This window comes from Lathyrus oleraceus, chromosome 4 (assembly GCF_024323335.1).
Source record: "Lathyrus oleraceus cultivar Zhongwan6 chromosome 4, CAAS_Psat_ZW6_1.0, whole genome shotgun sequence".
In the NCBI taxonomy this organism is placed as follows: Eukaryota; Viridiplantae; Streptophyta; class Magnoliopsida; order Fabales; family Fabaceae; genus Lathyrus; species Lathyrus oleraceus.
The window spans coordinates 456255007-456280577 of NC_066582.1; positions in this window are offsets into that span (position 1 = coordinate 456255007).

Consider the following 25571-nt stretch of genomic DNA (forward strand, 5'->3'; position numbering starts at 1 on the left):
TAAACTTGGTAGTGTTAAGGGTGGAAGGAATCCCAACCACTTCGGCGGCCATCCAATGATATCTATTAGTGTTGTCTAACTTAACCAACTAAAGTCCCCTTCAGGCCAGTTTATCAGCTTTAAAGTGATCATCGAGACTGATCCTAGAGGCAATATGAGACATTTCTCGGTATTCCAAATTATTTGCGATTTCAACATCGCTAGGCTCATGACCAATCATCCTCTGATAGAGCCGAACAAAGTCACCAACATGTTCTTTCCTTTGTCGGGCAACTTCTCTTTCTCCCTCAGTCAGGACGGGAGGAAGCATAAGTTTCTCGATAGGATCCTCACCTCAATTAGCTTTCCCTGAAAGCGGGGTCTTTAAAGAATTGTTGGAAGAACCTTTCTCATAAAAGGAATCTCCGGACACTCTTTCTGTTTCATAATCCCCAATCAGAGAAATGATCTCGAGTTCAAAATCCCTACTAGCAGAGGGAAATGAATGTAATTCAGGTTGCATTCTCCTTCTCGTAGAGGAAGAAACACTACCCTTCAAATCATTATATACGCTAATATGGTTATCGCTCAGATACAGTAAATACTTGAATGAAAAGATGAAGTGAAGAGAAAGTACCTTGAAATGTAAGGTCGAAGGCAGTAAAGCAAAAAAAAAGGTTAAAAGTCAAAGCTTTAAATGTGTGACGACGGTTACTCTTGGAAAAATGCTTTTAGAGTAGATGGAAACACTCAAAGGAAACAAGGGAAACTCAGTCTAAAATATTGCGAAAAGTTTCTCCATATTTCTTCTATCCTTATATAGGAGAAGAAAATCGGGAAGATTAGATTGAAAGTAAGAGGCAAATGTGAATCAACGGTCAGATTTCATCTTGGGTACACAACAAAACTCAAGTACACTCAAGTGTACAGTAAGTAACGTCATGTGACTCTCTACCTTTTCAGGTCAAACATCAAGAGAAAAATGGAGAAATGTTTCAATGATGGAACTACATTTAATGTTCACATTCTTATTACGCTTTGGCAAATCAAAAGCAATGCATGACAGCTGGCGCCTGGACAGCCGGTCTCGAAGACCAATCACGACTGCTAAAAGTCTCCTCCGACATTTATAGTGACCGACGAGTCTTGGGGGCAACTATTTTGTGACGGCCAAAGGCCCAATAAGATAAGACCCACTTTTTATGCCCGCTCCATTGAGATCAAGGTATAAATACCTTCATAAAGGATTTTCAGGTGCACAATCTCTAATCTTTATTCTCACTATGATTATCTTGAGCCCTTATTGACTTAGGCGTTAGAGTGTTAACCATGCAGGTACCCCCATTTTTTATCCGTCGTACCGAATATAAGCAATGTCGGTTCAAGATCGACACCTATTGACAACGTCAGTTCAAGATCAACATCTTTGGTTCAAGAGGCACCATGATCGTAGTCTCCGATCCATGATGATATATCACTGAATCGCTTAGTAAGCTTCGCTCCGCCATAGTTTTCGCAATCCTCTCCATTTCTAATTCTGTAACTGAATAATATTCATGTCACAAACAAATTAACTTTTTGGTATAGAAGGAACGCCAATTGCATTGACACCCACTGTACTTTTAATGGGTGACATCACTGAAAATGACATCATTGTATCATTTTATTTATTTATATTTTAGTTTTATGTAGATTTCCCTGAATGAATTATTTTCTACGGAATTTCCTATCATTTTAAACAAAATCCTTTTGAATTTTCAATTTAAAAAAATATGAACTTTTGTTAAATATATACTTTTGTTAAATATGAACTTTTGTTCAATCTAAAATTCGGTTAAAAAAATATTTTTGAAAAATATATACAGTGATATCGATTGGAATAACGCGACACATAAACATGCAATATATGTCAATGTAATTGATGCTTACTCTATAATAAAAAATTAATTTTTTTAAAACTTAGGTACATTAAAATTAGTTTAAAACTAAACTAATTGAAGAATAATGTTGAAAATGGTATTTTGATAAATAAAAGTAAAATTCAGTTTTAATCATTTACTAACTTCCTTTTATACAGTCTCTCTATCAGGGTGAAAAGATGTCAATGAAGCAAAGTTTGGTATGTAATTTTTATAAAGGTGTATAACTTATTATTTTTCTAAACACTTCATAAAACCATTAAGAAATATTTTTTGTTAGGTTTATATTTCTTTAAAACAAGTTTAATGTAAAAAATTATTAAAAGTGATATTTTTATTTATTTGATCATTTTATTTAATATTTGGTGTGAATTTATAAATTTATCGAATGATAAAAATAATCCGACTAAAAATCAAGGAGGTCAATACCAACAACTCTTATGAAGTTAAGGAGGAGGTAAACACAACACAGATGAGAAAATTTGGACTCAGAAAAATAAACTGAAGGTTTGAGATGAAGTCAAACTCAATCCAATAAGGGGCGTGCTAGCCAAAGGATGCACTACGAGGAAATTAATGGTTTTTTCCCTCAGTTATCTATGCCAATTGAGGAAATTAATGGTATTTTTTTTTTCAAAAAATAAAATAAAATATGGTGTGTTTAGGAATTATACATCGGTTATTTATTGGTTGAGGTGAAAACTCCCTCATAAAATATATTATTTGTAGTAATGACAATGACAATAGGGTGTTTAGAAAGAAACATGGAGATGGTTCTTTTGACTATGCTCACAATATATTTCTCAAATCCTTTCAGCATGGTAGATCGATAATCCTTACCGTACGAGATGAAGGTGAGATGCCCATCTATTTATTTATGGGTTAAGTTTCTTTATGGTTAGGAAACGAGGTTGTACCTTATGGATAAACATATTAGGTCGGGCATTGAAATGAAATAAGGTGACTCATTAGAACCGCTCTTTTTTTCTCTTTTGTGTGACACCCATTCATTCATCAAATTAGAAAAAATTGAAAGCTTCTTCTTAATGTGTGGTATCTTGATGACGATACCATCATAGAGGATTTATAAGAGGTGGCTAAATCCATTAACATTACTCTAGAGACAAGTCTGAGATTAGGTCTTGAATTGAATATTCACAAAACTGAGATCTTTTGGTTGTGTGATGGCAGTAAAATTTGTGGGGGAGTTATTCCTTTCAAACATTGGGATGCCGATGTACGGGATGAAGTTTCTTGAAAGGGATGTTAGTCGAGATGAAAACTTTATCAATGGCTTGTCCATGAAGAAAGCTGTCAGGGTTATTGAGTTAAGGCATATTCTGCCACAACTAAGGGTTCCTCAGAATGAGTTTCTTATACTTCGATCTTGCATGGATATTGATAAATTGTTTTTTGGCCTAAGAATATGTGAAAATAATGATATGAAGGAAGCAGTTATTTGGTTTGATAAAGAGTTGCGAATGACGATTAAAAACATTGTGGTTGGGAGAGGTTCTTTCTTTGGGGACCCTCGATGAAGGGTGTTTTTTACCCATTAGAGTTGGGGCGGGTTTGTACTCGATAATATAGGATGCCTCATATGCTTTTGTGGCATCTAGGGCCCAATCTTACGTGTTACATGATCATATATTGAAAGACAGTGAGATATATGGTATATTTTATGATTTCGACAAATATTTGAATGGTCTTAGCGTTGCGATTCCATATTTTGAGCTTAGTAGTTTTTCTGACAAGGACATCGTCCCTCCTAAACAAAAACATACTTTTGAGAGTTCCCTAAGCGCTTTTTGGTTATTTGCAAGCAATACATGCTCAAGATTTTCTCCTAGCTATTCCTATTGATGTGTTAGGCGAACACATGTCACCGGTAGATTATTGTACTATCCTTAGATATCGCCTTATGATTCTCTTATTTTCTATTGATGAGGTTTGTCCTGTTTGTAGCAAGACATGTTTGGATACATTTGAGGAACACATGATTCATTGTAGGGAGATTCATGACTTTAAATACTAACATGACTTTGTTAAAGATGCCCTATATTTTGGCGCATCAGAATATCGGCGAAGAAAGAAGCGCATATGAATTTTTTGACTGATCTACATAAAGAGAGATAGACATTTAGGCCAACAAATATTCTAGTGTACGGTTGGATAAGAGATAAACATGCATGTGTGGACTTGAATGAAGTTTCTCCACTGGTGGGATTGGGGACTGAAGGCTTTACTATGGGTCAGACAACCCTCAAAGTCGGTTCGAGTAAAGTGGTCAAACATAAGAAAGCGTGGTTCGACAATCAAATGCTTTCACATCATTTGTCTTTGACAGTTTTGATTTCCTAGCATCAGAGGCAGTGTAACTTTTAAGCAGAGTCCAAAAGTTTATGTATAACAATGTTCTGTCTCTTAGATCAATAAATATAATTTTTAGATGGATTGATTTTATCATTTAAAAAAAGATAGTTATTTAGCTTGTTGCTTATGTGTGATCTATTTCTCTATAATTGTAGGGTTAAATATGTTTGTGATCCTCCTAAATATCTCAAATTTCATTTTTAATCCCTCAAAATATTTTCTTCAAAGAATGGTCCTCATAAAATTTTCCAACCACACTTTTAATCTCTAATACTAAAATCGTCGCTAAGAAATAAATTGTCGCTAAATTTTAAAAATCGTCGCTAAATTGTTGGAGAAATAAAAAATATGAATGAAAATTTTTAAAAAAACTATTCTTTGAAGAAAATATTTCGAGAGACTAAAAATAAAAATTAAAATATTTATGGGGATCATAAATACTTTTAACCTTAATTTTAATTATATTTACAAAACAACACCATTGCATGTCACAAAACTAAAATTAGTATTCAACTATAAGTCCTCCCTAGTTTTGATTTATTTATATATAAAAATAATCAAACAACATTTTAGTTGTTTTGTTTTGGATTGGTGGTATAATCGACTATCTTGTATTCAAAGTGTCTAATTTGATATCATTTTGTCTTAGATTTTGAGTATACATTCTATTTTATAAATGCATTTGTTGCTTAAGCCATTTCAAAAATCATTTTTTCTATAATAAAGAAAAAGATAAAAAAACTCAACTCAAGTTTTCATTGAATGATAAAATTGAAGGATAGTGTATTTGTGGTCAAAATATCTTTCTTTAGAATAGTCTAATTCATTTCCATCTGCTACAAACTTGTAATCCACTTAAAAAATTCACATCATAAATAAAAAAACTCTCCAACATCAACAAAAATAGCTTAATACTTTGAATTTAGATAATAAAAATAGAGAATGTGTGCGCTTTAGAATACGTCGTTGAAAAAAATCTCCAATTTTTCTATCTTAATCTTTATATACTAAATTTTAGTACACATAAGTGTTAGAAAATTCGGAAAGATTAAAGGGATCCAGACTTGAATCGTGAACGCAACACTTTTCTTATAGTATTTCAAGCACTCTCGATTGTCTTAGAGTTCTGATGCAGGAATATCCAGGATAATTCAGCCTTATCGAGTTTGCGCAAGACCGGCGAAAACCCGAATGCAGCGAAGAGCGTCTGGAATTATTTATATGATTTTTTGGATTTTGTGTGTTTTATTCTGAATCCGGATTTATGCTTTTATAGGTCATGTTGATATTGTTTCACAAGGTAGCGACCCTTGGTGAAGCAATGTCCTTTTCCAATAATCATAATGGTTGGCCTGCAACATGTTTCACCAACAGTTGCATGGTTTCGCCTTTGCAACATCTCATGAAGAGTTACAATCTCCGAATTCAAAATTCAAATCGTAGGCACTGACCAAAAGGGAACAACAAGCGGCGTCGCCTCATTAACGCCGCGAATAGCCCGATTGCTCCGATGCGACGTGCCTAAGTGCTCAAGTGCCGTCTACAAGCCGCCACTAGCGCCCTACGCCCACGGACCCAGTCCCGGTCCCGGTCCCGGAGTCGGTGTCGGAGCCGGTGTCGCCGGTGGTGACACCGGCGAGTGGTTGTAAGGTTGGGACAAGTGGCATAATGCTTGGGACCACCATATGTGTTCATGTGGCACTTTATCCTCTTTTGTCCTTTTGTTGAGTTAATGATATTAACTCTTTATAAGGACTTACAAAGTGAGTAAATCTTCCAATGTGAGACTTTATCTCATGCATTTATTAGCATTAACTCACTTCCACCATTTGTCATTTTGGAACACACCTGTATTTAATAAATTACAACAATCCCCCACTTGTTCTAATAATGACAAATCCAATTCCAGAATATAGAAAGCAAAAAGTGTTAATACAGTTAGGTATCTTTCGATTTGAACTTAACCTTAGTAAAGACAACGCAAAGCCTAATCGGAACGTTAGGTAGCTATGCTTTGAACCATTATCCCATGTGATTAGACCGGCGTTGCTATACACACACTTTTAGAGGTTCTTCGCCTACATATCTCGTCTAGCACTATTTATGGCCATGTGCTTTTCCTGTTTTCATGAATTTTTTCATGAGAGAAACTCCAACTCTCACCTTAAGACGACACCATCTTGAAGTTCATATAGGTGAAGTTCAATTCGTATCTATTTCTTGAGATACGTATCCTCCTTGATATAGAACTTCATTAAGAGTTTCTTTGAAAACTCAACCCTCAGTTTGTAATCGTCAACATTATCGTGGAATGTTGCATAACCTTCTGAATCAACGACTTGTTGTTACCCATTGAATCTTAGGTTCAGATGTGTTAACTTCAGATTGGGTTGTTATCATTGTCGGAACCCTTATTCAAGGAGTTTTAATCTCATACCTTTCGAGTTAGTCTTTACTAAATCTCTGGCCAGTGGTTTAGTAAATGGATCAGCCAAATTATAGCTTGTTTGTATATATGTTAGTGAAATGATCCCATCCTTTATCATTTTTCTCACGAGAGAGTGTCTAAGACCTATGTGTCTAGACTTTCCATTGTACACTTCACTGAACGCTCTAGCCAGGGTGGCTTGACTATCACAATGTATCAATACTTTTGAAACATTGTCTTTAGCTAACGGAACCTCCAATAAGAGGTCCCTCAACCATTCTGCTTCTTGTCCAGCAGACGCAAGAGCCACAAACTCTGATTCCATGGTTGAGAGAGTAATGCATGTTTGTTTCTTGATTTTCCAAGAAATCGCACCTCCAGCTAATGTGAATATCCATCCAGTTGTAGATTTATAATCTCCAACACTTGATATCCAACTTGCGTCGGTATATCCTTCTAGTACGGCAGGAAACTTACCATAATGAAGGCCACTTGCATCCAATGGGTCTTGATCCCTTCGGAAGATCAACTAGTTCCCAAGTATGATTTGACATAATTGAATCCATTTCATCTTGGATAGCATCTTTCCAAAAAGAAGCGTCCCTAGAAGCCACTGCTTCCTTATATGTTTTAGGATCATCTTCTACTTGAAGAGTAATAGGAATTTTATGAACATCATTCTTGCTATTTCCTTCAACTAAATAAAGAGAAATGAGTTGGGAATTGATTTCATCTGGTCCTAGATCCTTAGTTTTTCGTGCCCTTTTGCTTCTCCTTGGTTCTGATTGTGTTTCAACAATTCGTGTCGAATCTTTGTCACGAGATTCTTCAATTGTGGGATTTTCAGGTCCCTTATCCTTTGTGATGAGATTTTCAAAGAATTCCATATCTCTGGATTCAACAATTACATTAGACTCTAGATTTAGAAGTCTGTATGCTTTGCTATTTGGTGCATATCCTATGAAGGCACATCTGATTCCTCGAGGACCCAATTTTGTCCTTTTGGGATCCATGTTCTTGTAATAAGCTACACACCCCCACACTCTGAAATAACCAATACTTGGTGTTCTTCCTTTCCATTTCTCATATGGAGAAATATCAGTTGTTTTTAAAGGAATCCTGTTCATTATGTGACATGCGGACAATAGTGCTTCACCCCATAAATTAAATGGTAATTTTGAATGCATTAACATAGCATTTATCATCTCTTGATATGTTCTATTTTTTCTTTCGGCCATGCCATTTTGTTGTGGTGTGCGGGGCGCAAAACATTCGTGTATGATGCCATATTCTTCACAATATGCATCAAATTCTGCTGAGAAATATTCTCCGCCTCTATCACTCCTAAGTACTTTTATAGTTGTACTTAATTAATTTTTTACTTCTGCTTTATATGTCTTAAAGGAATTAAAAGCATCATCTTTATGCTTTAAGAGATATACATGTGTGAACCTAGAGCAATCATCGATAAACGTTATAAAATAAAGGTTTCCCCCACGGGTCAACATACCATTAAATTCACACAAATCAGAGTGCACAAGATCTAGCACGTTTGTTTTTCTTTCAACACTTTTGAAAGGTTTCTTTATCATTTTTGATTTAACACATATTTCACATTTTCCGAAATCATGAATGTTGCATGATATCAAACCGGATTTAATTAGTCTATTTATAGTACTAATACCAATATGTGCCAATCTAGAGTGCCATAAAGAAGACGATTCAAGCATATAAGCAGAATTAGAAATTTCATTAATAATATTGTCGGTAGTACAAAGATTGATCATTCCTTCAGCGGAATATCCTTTTCCTACAAATATACCATTACGGGTCAATATTAATTTGCCCGATTCATATACAGATTTAATACCCGGTTTTCCCAATAAGTCCCCACTAACAAGGTTTCTATTCATATCAGGAACATGAAGCACATTAACAAGAGTGACTTTCTTTCTGGAAGTGAAGTTGAGTTCGACGGATCCTGTTCCAACGACTTTAGATCGCACTTCATTTCCCATAAGATACATGCACAGTTGCACATGTGTCATACCATCATCCTTGCACTCTGCCTTTGATTGCCATAATTTCGCTTACCGTAGCGATTATGTCGTCATCGACATGAACAACATTGACCTCATTTTTGGACTTATTGTGCCTGCAATCTCGAGCATAATATCCGGGTTTGCCACATACATAAAAACCATTTTTAGTACCTTTTGGTCCACCAGAATTTTTGAACTTGTTGTGTTCTTTCCTTGGGCCGAGATGGTTTTTCATGCCATCATATTTTTTCTTTCCTTTAGCGGCAACAACATTTGCTTTAGCAAATCCAGCAGACTCAGTTTTTTCTCGATCCTTCGTTTCCTCCTCGATACGAAGGTGTTTCTGAAGTTTCTCCAAAGAAAAGTCCTCAGAACTATGCAGTAGTTTCTTTCTGTATCCTTTCCACGAAGGTGGCAATTTTGCTATTATTGCACCGACTTGGAATGCTTCAGGAATGTCAATTTTCACGACTTTTATTTTATTCACGAGAACCTGTAACTCGTGTACTTGTGCAAGAATCGGCTTGGAATCCAACATCTTAAAATCAAAGTATTTAGATATTAAAAACTTTTTCGTACCTTCTTCTTCGGTCTTGAATTTGAATTCGAGTGCGTTCCACATTTCCTTTGCGGATGCAGCATTGGTGTAGAGATCATATAGACGATCGGATAATGTGTTCAAGATGTGTCCACGACAAAGCAGTTCATCTTCTTTTCGTTTCTTTCTCTCCTTTTTTACTTCATCAGTGTCATTCTCAGTTGGTTCTGGAATTGCCTCCAGATCAGGATTCAAGACATATTGAATTTTCAGGGCGGTCAGGAGAAATGTCATTTTGTCTTGCCAACAGGTATAGTTTGTTCCATCGAAACGATCTATCTTAATCTTTATATACTAAATTTTAGTACACATAAACACTTTTTTTTAATGTCAAGAAACAAATAAATTAGATCTTTCAATTTTGTTTTAACATATAGGTGTATGTATCGAACAAATAAATTAGATTTTTATAAATTCTTAGACTCCTATAATACACAATTTTTTTATGGAATCAAACTAATATGGTTAAAACATATATACATGCTTAAGAGATTTGAATAAAACTTGTTTTTTTAGCATCCTATATTTATTCGTAAATATTTATAAATTTGTATTTTCTCTTATTTAAATTCAATTTTGTTTCTATCTATAACAAAGTATTATTATTGTGTTTATGTAGTGACCATTAATAATTGATTATTATATTCCTTAGGAAAACATCTTGATTCAATCTTGATTCAGGGATGAAACACATTGTTGGAATGTAAGTTTATATTTTATGTAATTTAGTAATATATATTATTTGTCACTTTCTAATTAGCATGCAATGTTTAAATTGTTTTCAATGTATAGAGTATAGACTCTTAGATGCTTTAAGTGGAATTGCATGAAATATTTTCCTAATGAACTATTGCATAAATCAATTGGATTAGGAATTAAAAAGAAAATGGTTATGATGCGTGTCCAAAACTTTTTTTCCAAAGAGATTGAAGTCTCACTTCAAACTCCTCTAATTTATCCACGTGTGCAAAGATCTAGATCCTTGTATATCAGCTCCTAGGTTGAAGATGAAAGGTTCTGGGAGCAGAACTAGTAATGCTTCATTTTTTTATAGAGAAAGTGGAATAGGATTTTGTTTTCTAAAAAGAAACCAACTCCTATTTATAATCCGTTAATTAAAATTATATTTAATTTTAATAAATTTACAAATAAAGTTATCTATTAAAATTATATTTTAATTCTAATAAATTTATCCTTTAATTAACAATAACTTATTATTATTAATCAACTCTATTTTGAAATTATATCTTATATAACTTTATATTATAATAATTCTCCCAATATATCACATCTATAAACTCTTAGGATGCGACCTCGTAGGACTCAATTATAATAGTAATGTACTTTACAATAAAGTTCATAAGTCATAGTTTGCCTCTAGCAAAGCACTATGACTATCTAAAATAACCTGACTGTAAAACTTCATCAAGTATCCCATTTCATAATTAGTAATTGCATATTCAATTTAAAGGACACAATTCCTTCAATCTTCCACTTGTCCCTGAAACAAGTGTGCAATGTTAAAATTTCAATGTCACTTGATTATATAATGAAACTCATCTTTATCGATAAATATGTTTCTTGAACTCTTGAGATCAAACTATAAGTACAGTGATTACTAATAATCCATTTGAGCACAGTCATGCATTTTTCATAGTTTTTTCATAGTTCTCACTTTTCAAGTGGTCGAGACACCATTGCTTTCCAAATGTGTCATGATGTACATGAAATGGGAGGACATATTCAATATTTTAAGACTATATCTCTCACTCAACTTTTTGCAATCCCAATCATTACTTTTATAAATGCCTGCTATATTCAGTGTTTTGAAGTGTCTAAGACATACCAACAGTCAAATGATGGATATATCATACTCATGTCTAAGCAACTCAATAATCATGAATAATCTTAGAGCTCTGCAGAAAGAACTGAAGAATTCTATGATAAGTCTGCATGATATGTATCACCATACATACATATGTCATCGGTTAGACATCTCCATGTCCATATAAGACATGAAACCCGATATTACCAATCACTCTCACAATATGGTCTTGAATTAAGTCATTTGTATCTAAGTTATTGACTTAGGCCATGAATAACTAATAATTTTATACTATCAATTCACTTAATGGGATTTCATTTACCAAAAGAGTTTTTTAACGAGTTCATTTGATAATTATTAAATTATTTGGATAGTTGATTTAATCCCAAGAAATGATTAAACAATAATATGAAACTCATACATATAAGTCAAGCATAAATTCCTATAATAATAATAAACAAGTTTTATCAACAAAAAAAATATTTCAAAACATTTATCCAATGTGTTTAAGAAATTTAGCCCGAGTATGACTATCATGTTTGTGCCTAGGCAAGGGCTTGGTTAAAGGATCTGCAATGTTGTCGTCAATGTGAACTTTACACATCCTCACGTCTCCTCTATCAATATAGTGCTTGATCATGTGGTACTTCTGTTGGACGTGTCTGGATCTAGAGCTAGAGCTAGGTTCCTTAGCTTGAGCAATGGCGCCATTGTTGTCACAATATACATCAATTTCTCTAGAAGTACTAGGAAAATCACTGAGCTCAACTACGTGTTGTCTAATACATACCACCTTCTTAGTTGCTTCACTAGCAGCAATGTATTATGCTTATGTTGTAGAATATTCTACTGTCCCTTACTTCGAGCTATTCCAACTGAAGGCCCCTCCATTTAGAATGAAGACATATCCAGATTGAGATTCAAAATCATCTATATCTATCTAGAAACTCACATCAGTGTAACCCTTGAGGATCAACTCGTCATCACCTCCATACACCAAAACATTATCCATAATCCTTCTTAAGTACTTTAGAATGTTCTTGGTTGAACACAATTATGCCTCTCTAGGGTTTGATTGGTATCTGCTGCAGATACTCAAACCGTACATAACATTTGGGTGAGTACAAGTCATAGCGTACATGATGAATCCTATGGCTGAGGCATAAGGATTCCTACTCATTTTATCAATTTCACTTGATGTCTTAGGACACTGGATCTTACAGAGTTATAAGCCATGTTGCATAAGAATAAATCCTTTCTTAGAACTCACCGTATTAAATCTAGAAATGACCTTTTATATATATATATATATATATATATATATATATATTATATATATATATATATATATATATATATATATATATATATATATATTATATATATATATATATATATATATATATATATATATATATATATATATATATATATTAAAGTTCCTTGACTTAGACAAATAAGCCTCTTAGACCTGTCTTTATGGATCTTAATGCCTTATATGTAATCTGCCTCTCCTTGACCCTTCATTGAGAAATTCCTTTTAAGCCATTCCTTGATTGTCTCCATCATAGAAATATCCTTTTCAATGAGTAATATGTCATCCATATATAGAAACAGGAATACCACTTTTCTCCCACTAAACTTATTGTAAACACATGGCATTTCTTTACATCTGATGAAATCAAACTTTTTGATCACTTCATCAAAACTAAGATTTCAACTCCTAAATGCTTTGCTAAGTCCATAGATGGACTTCTTAAGCTTGAATAATTTCCCATGATTCTCTGGATCCTCAAAACCTTCTAGTTGCATCATGTTACATTTTCTTCTAAATGTTCATTTACAAAAGTGGTATTGACAACCATTTCCCATATCTCATAATCATAATAAGAAGAAATTTCTAGGGTTGTCCTAATGGACCTGGCCATAACGACCAATGAGAATGTTTCATCTTAGTCAATACAATGAACTTGTCTAAATCCTTTAGAAACTAACCTTGCCTTATAGACAGAAAAATTCCCATTCTTACCTGTCTTGATCTCGAAGACCCATTTGCTTCCAATGGGTTTTCCCCCATAAGGAAAATATATCAAGTCCCATACTTGACTCTCAGGCATGGAGTCCATTTTAGATTTCATGGATTCAAGCCATTTTCCATAGTCGGAGTCCACCATTGCTTGTTTATAGGTAGCAGACTTATCATTATCTAAAAGTAGAACGCCAATCTTGGAATTTAAGAAGAAATCCCCATACCATCTAGGTTGCCTCCTTGGCCAGTTTAATCTCCAAAGTGGTCCAACACCGTCTAGGTTGCCTCCTTGGCCAGTTTAATCTCCAAAGTCGTAAAATAATCATGGCTTGTACTTCATTGCTTGCTTGGTTTGTTCTTGAACAATTCTCCAAGTGGGAAGCATGGCAAAAGAAAGGAGTGCATGGAGTGTTTTGTGTTGTCCTTGCTGAAGCATAGGGGTTGACTCGAGGCTTGGAGTTGGTATGTATCAGATCCAAGTCCATTTGGGAGCTCAATGGTGTTTCTAGTTGGATTAAAGCTACTTTATGCAACAAATGGAATAGTTCATTGTCTATTGGTTTAGTTACTTGGATAATAGCTCAAAAGTGGGTGAAATATTCTGATTATGGGGGATTTAAAAGCAAGAAGTACATGTACTTGTGGATTTGTTTGGATTTGTAATATACTTTGGCTTGGAATTTGACATATGAACCATTCCATGAGGCTGTCTTCCCAAATTCGATTCTCTTATCTAAAGCATGGGAATTTCTTGATCTTAGACATTTTGGAAAGATGAAATCATTATCTACAACTTTCATGTTGATCACTTTGCTTGAATAAGTTCCTATCTTGGTGAAAAATTGGCATAAAGTTGGTCACTTGACTAGGTCAGCATGCTGAAAATTTCACTTAGTGTTTTACCACTTGACAAACAAATGAATCATCCACTTCATGGCCCCATGTCTCCTTATTCGTGCATTTTTTGAAGCTTCATCACCTAGGACAAAGTTGAATTATGAAGCAAGGTATTTAATATGATCATTGGATAAAAGAAAAGGGTGGCATGGATCACATGTTATGGCCTTGAAAAGTTGGGTACTTGGACATGATTTTTAGGGACTTAGTAAAAATTTCAAATTCTCCATCTTTGCCCTTTTTGCAAGTAACCTTGATTTTCTTGACTAAACTTGACCAAATGACTTCAATGATCATATTTTCATAATCTTTGACTTTAAAAGTCCATAGTTTACCAAAAATCTTAAAAGTCAAACTTTGATTTTAAACATTTGTTGACATTTTCATCAATTGTGTTCAAACTTTCATCTGTTTATGAACCTAACCTCTTGAGACATTTGAATTGTATGAGTGGGTTATGAGGTCACATTTGAATACCTTGGATCATTCCTCAATCCATAGGATCATCCTTTGGTCAAAGAGCCAACATTAAACTAACTTTGACTAAAACCCTAATTTGGAGTGTCAGATGAATTATGGCTTGATGAACTTGAATTGAGGTGAGAATAAACTTTTATTGTTGATGGAGGGAGACTCTTGATCACCTTGATATATCTATGATCCCACTAATCCTTGATTGATCCATCTCTTGCACTTCTTGATGCCAAAACCCTAACTTGCAAACAAAGCAAAGCAAGACATATATATATTGTTTTGTAATTTTGTGGGGTTAGAAAAGCATAAGGATATACACAAAAGTATTTGATGACCTTAATGTTATGTAAATGATACAAATTATAAGGAATCTTAGGGGTGAAAATTAGGGTATTACAGATGGTTTCATTTGGAGAATGCGTGCTTCCAAAATCAAGTTCCTCTTTGAAATCTTATATGTCCTCATGTTGTAGGGTTTGTTGCTTGGGTTAAATCTCATGAAGATGGACATTTCTCCCACTTGACTTCTTGGAAAATAAATCTTTTTCTAAAAAGAAGCTATCCTGGGAAATAAACATTTTGTTTCTAATGGGATTGTAGAAATAATGACCCCTCGTTTCCTTTAGGTAACTTATAAAGAGTCATTTATTTGATTTGGGTGCAAGATTATCAGATAGTAAACACTTTACATAAGCCTCGCAACCCCGGACCTTCTGAAACGACAAGCTGGGACGTTTCCCTAACCATATCTCATGTGGTGTCCTGTCAGGCTGGGAAGGTGTCTTGTTTAGTATGAACGTAGCGATAGTGAGAGCATAACCCCAAAATGACACTACTCAAAATATACCTTTGATAACACCATATTAGTACAACCATTTTATCAACCGTAGAAACATCTCATTTTTAACGCGCCTGATATTTTTTTATTTTATTAAAAGACTTTTCATAACGATTCATAATAAGAACCATGGTGATAGATTAATGGTTACAAGCTTCGAATACCAGCATCAAAAATTTTCCATTTTCAATAAAAAAAGTTTGTATCCCTTAGCATGTATTGTTAAAAAAATTGAAAAATAATTAACTACAGTTGTTTGCATCACCCATGATTATATGTGCCATGTTTCACTATAGTTGGTATTTGCAATTGTTGTGAATTTCATTCCTACAAAATTAAAATATAACAGATTATTTATTTCCTTCATAATTGGTCCCCTGGAAAACCAGACAACAACGATAGAAAAATATTCATCTTCACCATTTTCATTCATTTATTAGAACGTCCAATCTTCATTCATTTCCTAAAATGAACATTATTTCTTGGTCTCTTCCTCCTCTTCAAAGTATCGTATGTTACCTTTCTGTGTTTCTTATTAATTATTCATTGTTAATCTCTCTCTCTCTCTCTCTCTCTCTCTCTCTCTCTCTCTCTCTCTCTCTCTCTCTCATTGTGTTGAGTTTATCCTTTAGGCGGTGTGGATTTTTGTTTTGTTGCAATTAGATTACTTTTTCTTATGGTTTTTGTTGTAATAAGGCTATGTGTTATCGTCTTGTGTCTTGTGTCTTATTCTTGCACTGTGATGTTTTTTTTTGTTTTCATTTTGTTGTTATAACTCTATTACAAATAAAGAAAGACATGTAGAGGCTGGTTATGAATATGCTATAGGTTTTGGTTTTGTATTTTTGTAATGGATATATTAGTATGCATATAACCATATTAGTATGTTCTGTGTGTAGCATTAGTGTGCCATTCACATTAGTCTTTTGATATAAATTTCAAAATTTATTATGGATCATAGTTCGGTGAAAGCTGATAGACTAGGCCTGGTGTATGAGAAAAGAGTTCTTAAATTCCTTGAATTCACTGAACATAATCTTCTCGGGGATAATGGTCTCTTTTATTGTCCTTGTGTTAATTGCGGGAATATCAAACAAAGGTCAAAGAAAGAAATATTACATCACTTATGTTGTGATGGAATATGTCAAAATTATACAACATGGACACGCCATGGAGAAGTGGATAAAAATCGAAATGCGTCACAAATGCATGAAGTTAACGAAGATATGGATGATCGAATAGAAGATATGATCTATGATATTGGAGAATCATATTTTATGAAAGCATATATTTATGATACTTTATGTAGTGATAAATATGTGCATTTATATAAGGGGTGCACAAGTTTGTCTGTGTTGTTAAAATCATTTAATCTGAAGACAAAAAGTGGGTGGTCGGATAAAAGTTTCATGGAATTGCTTAATTTGTTGAACAAATACTACTAGAAGATAACAATTTTCCGGATCATTCTTATGAGGCCAAGAAAATATTTTGTCTAATGGGTTTGTATTATATCAAAATACATGCATGCCCTAATGATTACATATTAATCCCTCCATTATCTTTTATAAGCAAATTTTAGTTTTTAGATTAATTAAATAATTGATGTATCTAAACTATATATAGTCCAAATACATCATTTATTCAATTAATCTAAAATGTAAAATTTTCTTATAAAAGAGAATGGAGGGTATATACAGGAAAGGGTATGAAAATTAACATATTAAAAAAACAAATAATTTCACAAAGGTTGTTTAATACAACTGTTGTTATAGGTATAGCACTAATAAACGCAAAAAATCATGTTGTAGGGTATCGAACCTAGGACCTATAAATAATTTTACAATGATTGTTTAATACAACAATGATTATAGGTAGTGCATTTTCCAGCTTACTACAATGGAGAATAGACCGTGGTTGTAAACTACACACTTACAATCACATCCTACTTCACCATGTTTGAGCAGATCATAAAAAATCATCATTGAGCCGACTTTTTACAACTGTGGTGAAATAGTTTATCCATACTAGTGTGATGTAGGAAGATCATAAAAACTCATCATTGAGCAGACCATGTCTAACAATGTCTTGTTTCTCTTCTTATATACACTATTCAGTTTTAGTGTACATGGTGGAGTCAATTGTGTTAGAATACCACGACTCCTCAAATGATGGTCGAATTCTTGGCTCAGATATTCACCCCCTCGATATGATCAAAGTGCCTTTATCTTTTTTATTGTTTGTGTCTCAACTTCGTGCTGAAATTATTTGAACTTGTCAAGACTCAAATTTATGTTTCATTAAGTAGATATACCCATATCTATTAAAATCACCAGTAAACATAATGAAGTATCGATAGCATCTCCTAGCTTCAGTGCTCATAGGTCCCCACACGTCGGTGTGTATGAGAGCTAATAGCTTAGTAGTCATCTAACTTGTACTAGTGAAAGGTAACCTTGTCATCTTTCCCATTAGACATGATTCACATGTTTCAAATTATTCGAAAGCAAATTACTCTCGGCGGCCAACATTTTGCAGTTCCTTCATGCGTTGGATGATAATGTGGCTAAAGCAACAATGCCATAAATTGGCTTCAGTTATATCATTCGAATTTTGTCTCTTGATATCAATGTTATATATATATATATATATATATATATATATATATATATAATATATATATATATATATATATATATATATATATATATATATATATTGAGTTTCAATATGTATAGTCCATTAGTAATTACATGGGCATAGAATATACCATTCTTATAAATGGAAAAACCATCATTTACAAAAGTTTATAACCCTCGCGGTGTAAAACTGAGAATGAAATCAATTTCTTAGTTATGGAAGGAACAAAATAACACTTATTGACTATAATCTCCAATGGTAATTGCAACAATTGTTGTTTAACTTCCAACGCGGAAATATTTTTCTTCTTGAATTGTCTTCTATTTCTTAGTCCCTAAAAATTTTAAATTAATGTGAGAACCACCACCAATATCTAATACCCATGAATTGGATTTAGATGATAAGATTTCAGTGACATAAATACCTGAAGTAGAGGCACCCCTCTTCTTTTCTTTCAGATATTTGGGGAAGTTTCTCTTCTAGTTCCCCCTAATTTTACAGTAGAAGCAATCATGCTCCATAACAACCTTTACTTTAAGTGTGTTTCCTTTAGGTGGAACAACTATCTTGTCATTCCCTTGGTACTCTTGCTTCTGCTGTGGCATTTTCTTTAAAATTTCCTTTTGTTGACCATAAGAACATCCTTCCTGGGTTCAACCAATACATTTTCCTCAATATTTTTGAGCATAACATGCTTCTCATTGAGGGTTTTACCCATGGATCCCATGTGATACATTTGCCTAAAATTGGAAAGTTCGTCATGTAAGGAATACATGATCATATATATGGTCATCTCAACATTGTATGGGTTCCTAAGTCGAGCCTTCTGTCATACCCTAAAAGTTACCCTGAGTTTTTCACTTGCATCAGCATAGTACAATCATTTCATTTTATCATACATCTATCAGTCAAAAGCATTCATCAAGGTTTAGATGAAAAGTCAGGAGTTCTGGCATTTCATCTAATCTTGATGATATTCATTCAGTTATCTGTTGATTAAGAAGTCAAAATGCTTTTATTCTAAATCTCAGTGCATCGTCGATTCCATTGCATCATATTTTAGAGGTCTTGAGGGTGAAAGTCAAGAGTATTGTCGTTATCTAAATCTTTGTATGGTATTGATTGTGATTGAGAATTAGAAGCAAATGGTCCAAAAGTTGATTACTTTACATCAGATTATTTATTCACAGTTATTCGATCAATAAATTATTGCATTCACCAGACAACTGCATCATCTACTTATCACAACATGCATTTCATACTGCTTAACGTTTAAAATGTCAACCAGAATAAATTTTAGGATCTACAGACAGACCAATTGAATCAATTTTCAAATGTACGTAGAATAAGCGGAGGAAATTTTCGAAAACAGGCTTGCATATGTCAGTATTATTAATTTACGGTTCACATAGTTTAACTTGGCATGCTCGTTTTATTTTTTTGACTAATTTTTTGGTCGCATTTTGATCATCCAGAGCCTTTTAGACAATCATTTTTTACTTCAAAATTTGATCAAAACTTGTCTGTTTTCCAGAAGTTTATTTTGCGCTGATCATTTTAGCGCATTCATTTTAATTTTTCGAGCATTTTTGCGCCTTACTTAATTTATTTTTTATCCATCTATTTTTGTTTTTTTTGAAAGAATAATTGGTGGAAATAATTAAAATTAAATGTGTCTTTAGTTCGATTTTAAGTTGTCTTGTTTGTTTTCTAATTTAATTACTAAAAAAAGAGAAGGTTATTTTCATGAAAAATAAAAAGGAATTGGATTTTAAACAAAAAAGGGAAGAAGAAGTCTCTATTGGGAGGATGACACATGGTCCACACAAAATGAGTGATCCAATGACCACACCATGGTGGACACGTGGCATTCATTGTTTGGTTGGGATAAAAATTTGAATTTTATGAAAGAAAGGATGGAGGAGTAAAAACAGAGAGAGTTGAGTGTCCAAGTCAGTTTCTCTCTTCTTTTCTCTATTTTTTTCTCTTATTTTCTTCTTAAAAACCACACCACATCATCTTATTTTCTTCCAACTTCATCAATTATTTGGAATTTTAATTTGTTAATGGTGTGGTTGTGAGGTAAGTGTCCTTGAAATAAGGGGAGAGTATGAGCTTCGCATTTGTGATTAGAATTATTGAGAATTTTAATTGAATATTGGAATAATATTTTTATTTCAATTAATTAATTAAATATTGAGTAAATAGGATGTGTAGAGGAATTAAGGGCAAGGTTGGAAATAAAGAAATTATGGAGGATAGGAAAGGGAGACAAGGATAAGTTGAAGGGTAAAAGGGGAAATTCTTTTTAGAAGGAAATAGGTCTTGGAATGAAATAGGGAATTTGGGAACCTAGAGAGGCAGTACGTGTTTTGAAGAGTGGGAACCAAAGAGGCAAATAGGGAGTGCAAAGGCTTAAGGTTAAAGAAAAACTATAAGGATCAAAAGGCTTTTGCTGGAAATCAGGTAAGGGGGATGTACTTCTCTAAGGGTTGTTAAAGCATGTAGGGTGGATGGAGGAACCCTTAACCTCCTTAGGATTGGGTGTTGTGAATCTCAATTATGACATATGTGTTATAATTATTGATTGTATGATGAAATTGGTTTAAAATTCTTGTATCCTATGTATGCATATGTTTTATTTTGATGTTGTTGATCATATGATGCCATTGATTGATATTTGAAGGTTTTAACCTTGATTGTGTTATTGGTAATTAGAGATTAAGAGTATAATGATGTATTGTAATATGATGTTGATTCATGAAAACTATGGAGTGGATGATGAATTAGGAAATTATAACCATGAGAAATTGGGTTTTATTTGATGGATTTTCATAGCATAAGTTTTTGGCACATTATGGGGTCTTTAGATGGTTTAAAAACTGATTTTGGGGAAATTTCACAGCATTAGTCGACCTATGAAGGTCATGTGTCAACTTATTAAGGTCATGTGTCAACATATGAAGGCGGCGCATAGGACATAACATACATGCTTTAAAAATGAAGCACTTGTGTTGACCTGTAACTCCTATGTATCGATACATAGGCACACTTTTCTTCTATGTTCCGACCTATGGATCGTATATGTCGGCACATAGACTGCTTCTTCACTTAAAAACTTATTTTTCAAGCATGAAACCTTTTCTAAATTATTTCAAAATGCTTATAGGCTTCCTAATGCTAAGTTACACTCGTAATAGTCAATTGTCAAATGTAGAGATGTTTATGATGACTTGTTTGATTAGTTAGTAAATCGTTCTATTGAATATGATGATGTGTTATTCTTTTTGGGTGAAGTGATGTGAATGAATGACGTGGAACCACGTATGATGAGTTACTGCTGTTTGTTGATGTTATTGACATTATAACCTAAATAGATGGTTGCATGATGAATGATCTGATGCATGAATGATGAGATGTGTATGGGGATCCCTTTGGTGAACCTTGATGTGTTAATGCATGTTAATTGAGATTCATGCATCATGGTGTATGGAGTTCGGTCCAGTTTTGGTGAGCCTCGATCCTATGGTGATGGATCGGGTGCGAGTAGATAATTCCTATTATGAAGGATTAGTGAATCATTACCTATGGTGACAGTAGCGATTTTGTTTGCTTCGGTTCCAAGACGGAATCTGGTCATATGGTGGGGATCGATGAGCTAAACGAACTTGAGTGTTCATATTTGGTACCACATGCATGTCAAGTCGGTGTTGAGTATATTTCATAAATGTTGCATTTGTGTTGATTATTTGTTGATGTGTTGTTGGATGAGAATACTTAGTATGTTGGTATTGATTGAGTAATGTGTATGATGATGTTATGCGATGATTTACTTTCGCTTGCTTTCATAGTTAATTATTGAAGTGTATTCTCACCCCCCTTATGTTTGAATGTTTACTTCACATGGGCATCGTGCAAATACTCAGGAGTGGCTTGCTGCAGTAAGTAGAAGGTAGCCCTTGGAATGGCTTCCTTTTAGTTGTCGTTATTTTAGTAGGGTCTTGCTCTAGTTAATGTAACATCGGGTTGGGAACGTTTTCTCTAATTTCTTTTGTCTTGTTGAAGTTACTATTTATGTTATTGAGGTTTAAATGGTGATGAGTTGAACACTACGACTCTTGTTATTGCGTTATGAAGTTTGAAGTTATGAGGTTTAATTTCCTGAATTACATTTATTCATTGTTTGATTGATTTGGTGATGATTCCGCTGCGATGATACCCTAAGTGAAGGTGAGCAGGTGATGCAAGGTGTTATGTGATATTTTGTAACTCGTGTTACGTAGGAGGATTTGTTTGTGATATGCATAACACCCTATTTGATTCTGAAATTTATTAAATTATGCGTTAAAATTTCATGTTGAGTTTAAGGGTGTTAAATAAGGTCTCTCCACCTTTATAGGTGCTTAAGCGCAAAGCCCAATGCAACTGATTCACAAAGTGTGAAGCATCTCAAATGATCACCATGATCTGAGTAAGTTAGAAATTGCTTTTCTTATGAAGACAAGAATCGGCATGGAGCCCGCCACGTGGAAAAGAAGAAATCATAGTTTTGCAAACCATCTTCATGGTGTCAAAACTGTTCAAGACCAAAGTTTTTGGGGAATCAGAGCTTGATACCCAATAAATGCATAAACTAGTAAATTCATGCATTCATTTTACTTTTTGCATATTATGTACAAAATAGATCATGCATAAGCCTCAGTCGGGACTCAGTGACCTCAATGAGAAGTCCAATTTAATCCTCGGCAAAGTCAAGATTCCATAGGTGTTCTCAAGAGTAGAACATTTATATTCTTCAGTACAAGTTACTTTCAGAAGATCATCGGTATTGGTGATGATTCTCAAGGCAAGTTTTCTCCCCCAATAAGGTAACTGACATTCCCTGTTTGAACTTTGGTATCAATCGAATTTCTGCTTGGTTTCCCCAATAGATATATGCGCACGGAGGTTCCTCTGAAATTTTCTGCAACAAAACTTCATGAACTCACCCAACGAGTTTCATATTAGCAGAATTCCGTAGAAAGGTATCCTTATTAGCATCATCCTCAGCAAGTCTCTTCGAAGTATTTTTCTAAAATGGACATCTCTTCACAAGGATAGCTCAAGTTAGCAACTTCACCAACAAGTCTAATGGATAGGAGTTCCCCAACAAACAAGCTTTATTGGATTATTTTAAGGATATATATATAATAAGTCTCATGTGTGTTTATTCCCTAGAGAGTCTTTTATATTTCGTAATAAATTTTGCTTTCAGTCAAGAGTAGCTGGACACAATAGCTTTAACCAAGAGTAACTGAATGTAGTAATTTTAGCCAAGAGCAATTAAATGCAATGGTTTCATCCAAGAGCAGCTAAACACAATGTAAGCTTATATTCATTTCATCCAAGAGTAGGTGGACACTATATTTTCGCAGATTTACTTTCAGCCAAGAGTAGCTGGGTGCAATAGATTCAACCAAGAGCAGTAGAATGCGATACTATAGCCAAGAGCAATTGAATACAATGATTACAACCAAGAGTAGGTGAAGACATTGTTTGCATATATTAGTTTCAGAAAAGAGAAACTAGATACTATATTTGCACAAATATGCTTTCAGTCAAGAGTAGTTGGATGCAATATCTTCAACTAAGAGCAGTTGAATGCGATATTTTTAGCCAAGAGAAGCTGAATGTGATGGTTTTATCCAAGAGCAATTGAATACATTATTTGCATATATTAGTTTTAGCCAAGAGCAGTTGGATACTCTAATTACGCAGATTTGCTTCCAACCAAGAGTAATTGGATGTAATAGCTCCCATCAAGAGTAGTTGGATGAGATCAATTTCAATCAAGAGCAGTTGAATATGACATATTTACCCAAGATAAGTTGAATATGATCATTTGCTCCTCAGAAGAATCTTCCTTCAACGAAGAACGTCTAAAGAACAATCGAACATGATACTTTGTAAGAAATTCATCCCTAGAGGAGTCTACTGCCAGTTGTCGCATTACGCGAAAAACCGGCGGGAAAACAAGAAAAACAGAGCCGCCACCGTGCGTTATTTATCCCAAAAGAGGGAAAGGAAACGCTCAGAGTAAACCTGGAAAGAACATGGTCTCGCGACCAAAGAGAATGGGATCGGGAGTCGGTTACGCGAAGGGAAGGTATTAGCACCCCTACGCGTCCGTCGTACTCGATCCCATTCTCTTTGGTCGCGAGACCATGTTCTTTCCAGGTTTACTCTGAGCGTTTTCTTTCCCTCTTTTGGGATAAATAACGCACGGTGGCGGCTCTGTTGTTCTTGTTTTCCCGCCGGTTTTTCGCGTAATGCGACAGCTGGCGACTCTGCTGGGGATACAAACGACATTCCGCTCCGGAATACTTCTTAATCCACAGGTAGGATAACTGTTGGAGATATACTTCGTTGAAACCCGCTCCACTCGGGGAACCTGCTGAGGAAGATCTGTCAACACCAATCTCTGCTCGGGAGATCTGTTAGGGAAAGCCACCCTGCTGGGGATAACCCACCTCTCTGCTGAGGAAGAATACAACTCTGTTGGGGAACAACATTCCACTGATAAATTCCACTGGGGGACTCCTCTGGGGAAAACATTCGCTGAGAAATACACCCACTGGGACATCTGCGAACACCGGCCTGCTGGGGATAGGCAATCTTTAGATCTGCAGGGAAAGGAGATACTGTCCCCAGACACCTCTGCAGGGGAACACAGCTCTGAAAACTTCCAAACTTGTTTAGAGAAACATCTGCTGGGGAAACGCCCTTACAGATAACAACCTGCAAAACAGCACAACAACATGCCCCAGGGGTACACGGGCAAGATACGCTCAAGTGTCCTCAACATTCAAAATGATTTTACAATGTTTTTATCTTTCTGCAAGTTATTGTTAAGCCTTCATGTTTTTATATGCAATGTTTATCAAAAATTCGGACGTTTTTGCAAACAAAACAGTAAAACAAGAGAGCTATTTATCTGAATAACGACTTTTATTGATTGAAAATGCGCCTGAAAAGGCGAATACAATGGGAAGCAATTCCTAGAAAGAGGTAATTGCGCACAAAAGGAAAAATCTATCCTAATGGCAATGTGAACACGGCATCCACTATTTCTCAATCCTGTTATAACTCACAGATCATCAGTTTTCCTCCCAACTTCCTTGCTTTCTGAGAAGAACGACTGGACCGATCACCTCTTTGGAGATGGCAGACGCATGAAGCGCAATGAAGTACAGATAACTCAGACTGTAGTCTTCGCTTTAATCCCTCTTTTGGCTGGATCGCCCTTTCGGGTTTTCAATCCACCAGGATACCCATTTTTGCCTAAGCCGCCCTTGCGGGTTTTCGACTTACCGGGTGTACAAATTCTTTTCATTTTTATCCCTAATTTTTGCCCGAACCTTTTTTCTGTTTTTTTGGTTCGCCGGGATGCCCCTTTTTGCCTGGACTCTTTTTTCTTTTTGTCCAGCGGGTTAATTTATGCGAAGTATTTTTTGACTACATCTGAGTTAACAGGGGACGGAAAATCTTCA